At 33.8% G+C, this 4,718-nt stretch overlaps 1 pseudogene; it reads right to left on the bottom strand.

Annotated features, from left to right (window-relative positions):
- Window positions 1-611: 611 nt before the first annotated feature.
- Window positions 612-2,112, bottom strand: LOC131028439 (isoeugenol synthase 1-like; annotated as a pseudogene).
- Between the last annotated feature and the right edge of the window lie 2,606 nt (window positions 2,113-4,718).

Raw genomic sequence — 4,718 nt, 5'->3', positions numbered from 1 at the left:
AGATTAATGAACAAGGTTGAGGTTACAAATCCTCTAAGATAATCTTATCATATTAGTGTGTGAGTAAAGAGTGGGATGGGGAATAGGTGTAAGAAGTTGAGTGGTTATGAATTTGATCTAAGACTTACAATTGAAGGGTTGAGATTAAAAAGGCAAAGAAATTTATTTACAATTGATGATGTTGAATTAATTATTAGAAGTAATGTTGAAAGGACTCTAATTACCCTAATACATTCATTCATTAGTTTGAGGACATAAGAACTAAAATCAGTTGATTATGGTTATTTAACTAAATCACTTTAGAAAAGAAAAAAATATTCATTAAAAAATATGAAGATTACTAGATAAAGAATAATTTATTTAACTAATTTTAAAAAAGTTAATATAAAAGAATTGAAAGTGAATTTGCGATGTGTAAAAAATGTATGCATTAGTCGAACATTATTAGTTTGCTCAACATATCATCCTTGCTAAAGAAACCTTTTCCCTAAGAACATTATCTCGAAAGTCGAGTAAAGATTATACTATTAATCAAATAAAAGACACTTCACCATGAAGATTGGTCTAGACAATATAAATAGTACTGGTTGGCATGAGAGCAACATGAATACTATACTTTTCCTCTAAGGTCGCCAAAACAATAGTGGGCCTATGGCTTCCTGTAAGATCTCTTGGCTCCACATAACATGTACAAAATTATGTGAAAACAGTTACATTGCTCCCAAGTAATTATACATTCAGGCAAAGGAAGTAAGTTTTGTGTGGCGGGGAGCACTGATTGATGCGTCAAGGAATGCTTCCATGGGAGTGTATTTATAGTCTGGGTAGAGCCTTGAAGCCTCCACCTCTTCTTCTCCTAATTCGAAGTTCGTCTGGTCGCCTTTCACAAATATATTGTGCAAAACACAAACCGGAATGTTATCCGGATGAGGCAGAGCTGCATACAAGTATTTTACATTTTAGCACTAATAAAGATTTAGCATTTGTAAAAAAAAAAAGTTCAGATGGTAAACAGATTGGAAACTTACTCTCTGAGAGATTGATCATGTCAGATTCTGACAAGAAAACTCTCTTAAAAGTGGTCCCTGTTTTCTTCTCCCACAGAGATACAAGCTCACTCTGGCTAATTATGTTCCCTGGTGGCCTGTAAATCACAAGCTTGTTTAATGTTCTTGGGTCGTTTGCTACCATTATAGTAAAAGCTGCAACGTCGTCCTCTAAATTCAAAACCGCTGCACAACACTCAAATGGCGCATCAGTTCTGTTATTCTTCTGATTTCCTTTCACATGTCATACTATTTGAAACCTAATTTAAACAATATACCTTTTGTGAGTCCATCGCCATAAATGACAACTTCCTCCGGTTGTGGATTACGCCGAGGATGAATAAAATAACGACAAAAGATGCCGCAAAAGAGTTGGCAGAAATGAAAGAATAAGGAATCCCTGCTTGTTCAATAGCCCTGCGGATTACCTTTTTATCATCACACACCTTCTGAAAGGGAGGCAAAGCTTCCACCCTGTCTACATCGTTGCCAAACTCTGATGGGAGAAACCTCTAATTCCACAACAAGAAATAATTCAGTAAGATATATGCCAGACACATCAAATTTAAATCCAGAAATTACAACTTCATACCTTGATATTCCCAACTTCTTGGATGGCTCTTATGATCTTTAGCTGATCCATATGTTGTGGAATTGCAAGCGAGGATATGACTATATCTACTTGTTTAAATGCATTAATCAGGCTTTTGTGATCATCCAGAGATCCCTGTATATAAAACCCATGAAAATCAGTTAGAAATTTCTTCCACGCACTAAGTGCAATTAAAATTTTTCAGCTACAAAATCTTACTTACTTGAAGAATACGAATACCCATATCTGTCAACTCTTGAAGTTTTCCGGCTCTGGATGAATTGGGAGCTAGAGATTCGGGCCTTACAAGAACATAGGTAGGGTAATTAAGTGAAATACTGGCTTTTGCCATGTATTTACCAAGGTATCCTGTGCCTCCTATGATCAATATCCTGTTCTTTCCCCCCTCCCATCTCTCAGCTGTGGACAACATCTTGCAGATTTCAGTTCAGAGTTTATCCCCAGTTAAAGAAATAGAAGGATAAACTTTTAGTTATCATCTGAAGAGATATTGGGGCATTTATAGGACAGATTTTATTCATGCTAGACTCATTCAGGACCAACCAAATTGGAATGAAAATTTTATAAATTAATATTGTGGTGTTAAAGGTTAACCGGAGTCAAAGATTCCTTGAATTCCATCGTGCGATTTTTCCGGCTAGTAGTCAGGGTATTAGAAGCGAAAACTTAGGCGGTCGCTTTCTTGATATTATTTGATACATAGCAGTTGAACCGTATGAACGGGGTGACATGTTTTTGACGATAATATGGCGTCAAACTGTACTAAAATCAAAAATAGAATTTGTTTTTTAATTTTCAATTCATCAATAAATACAAAAAGAAGTACAGAACGAAATATATTTTTCTTTGCATAGACAATTCGAAGTTGGTACATGTAAAATTTGATGAATAAAAAAAAAATCTTGACATCTTTATCAATTTATTCTTTCATTTATATTTTGAATTAACGAAAATATTTAACTCTACTGTTATTATATAAAGATGTGTCTGATTTATTTTGATAATTTATGAAAATGATATGATTGAATGTTGGACAGAAAGAAAAAAAACATTATATTTATAATAGATGACACTCTCAAGATGTAGTTTTGTTTCTCATAAATGTTCTAAGTTATATTATTTTGGCTCAAAGCCACATGAAAGGATTTCATCAAAACATTAACTACCAATTTGATTTATAATTTTGACGATCATGTAAAATCATCATAACATTTTCTCACATATTTTTTAAACTATACAAAATAAATAGTTTTAAAATAATAATAAGTAAAATATGCTAAACAAATAATTATAAAATAAATGAATTAAAATATACTAAACAAATAAGTCTAAAATGCTAATGCCATATATACTTAATAATACATTTTTAAGAGGTTATGGAAATATTTGATAGCTAGCTCAAGTTCTATATTATGATCAATAATTACTCTTCATAAATATTTGAAAATATGAGAAAAGTTTTTATTTATGAATATTTAAAATAAAAATTATTTTTTTAATCATTCTTAAAACTAGAAATATTTATATTATTTTCAGATAAAAGGCCATAAGCCTATATTTGTATTAATATGAAAATATATAAAAAGAAAATTATAGTAAGAATTTGGGAAAAAATGTTCTCATCTATAGCTCAAAACTGATATGCTGAATGATAAATTTTCATTAGATATCATGATGATGAATAGTTACTCTGACTACTTAGATACCTACCACAATGTTAGGTCCTCCTAGACGGTTGTGAATCAGGCCCTGCAATTGAACAAAATACCTGCTAATCCCATCTTTCTCATAAAAAGAATCATATGGGCAAGTCGGGGCATGATTATTGTGGGTTGTGTGGAGAAAGAGGGCATCAAATTTTTCAAAGATGCGGTTACAAAGGGTTTCACCCAATTCCTTTTTGTGAATGGCAATGGAATCTACAAGGACACTTCCATGTTTTGAGTTAATGACACATTCAAAAGGTCAATAAACATAAAGTCAAACTCTTTTGCCAAGACTTTTCTAGAAAACAAAACTCCAACCAAGGCTTTTCTTGAGTGTTCATCACAACTTTTAACGGCTTTGGCTAGGGTACGTTGGGGGTAGTTTAGAAGGTAATTTGCCGCTAGCTCATAAAAAATTGAATGGAACACACCAGCCACGAGTGAGGAAAAGCATGTGATGATAGGCATCAAGAATGCACACTCTAGCAACAAACCTAATGGCTCGCTTGACCCGGTGGTATTGTAGAGAGGAGATTTTGCTCAACATATCCTGTGCGAATTCCCTCGATTCAGGAATCTCATCTTAGGGGATTGGTAGATATATGTGCTTATTGATGGGAGAGACATCCATTGTGCAAAAACAGGAAATGGAAAAAACTGTTGAAGGCAAGGATGAAAAGTATGATAGCTAGAGCCCCAAAATTATCATATGGTATGTGTGTTGGAAAATGGGAAGGTGGCCACACTATATAACACTACAATCCTGCCCACCTTAATGAGTTATGATGAAAAGATATCACTGCAAATATAGGCCAGATCACCTTATTAGCAGCCACATGCAATTGGGTCGGTGAAGGAATTGAAGGATGGATCTAATGTGGCAACAAATTTGGGTGGAGGATGTACTAATGGCTGACAAAACTCAGGAGTGCCCTACTGGAAATGAGGATTAAAGCATATGCCAACTCTCCACATGAGGGAAACAATAAATATTTCCAGTGTTAATACTACAAACTGACTTGAAGGGATTGCTCATTGTTCAAGAGTGAAGACAAATGATGAGTACACAATCAGTGAAAAAATAGATCCCTGCATCTCCACATTAAATAGAATGTTGGTGAAATATTTAATATGTACGGAAATATAGTACTAAAATCCTGCTAGATTAAGGGTAGAGAAATAGTGTCCTTGCAAACACTTGCCTTGTCATATACAAAGCTTGCCTTCTCTGTCATGTATTGTTAATTATCCTTGTCAATGCCTCATGATGTATGGGTCCCAAGAAAAAGGCGTCTTTATCCTATTTGAATGTCCTTTGACACCTAAGCATGACATAATATATATGTTTTGGAT

The sequence above is a fragment of the Cryptomeria japonica genome, chromosome 7, assembly GCF_030272615.1.
Source record: "Cryptomeria japonica chromosome 7, Sugi_1.0, whole genome shotgun sequence".
Taxonomy (NCBI): domain Eukaryota; kingdom Viridiplantae; phylum Streptophyta; class Pinopsida; order Cupressales; family Cupressaceae; genus Cryptomeria; species Cryptomeria japonica.
Note: the sequence above shows the minus strand (reverse complement) of the source record. Positions and strands in the feature narration are given on the sequence as shown.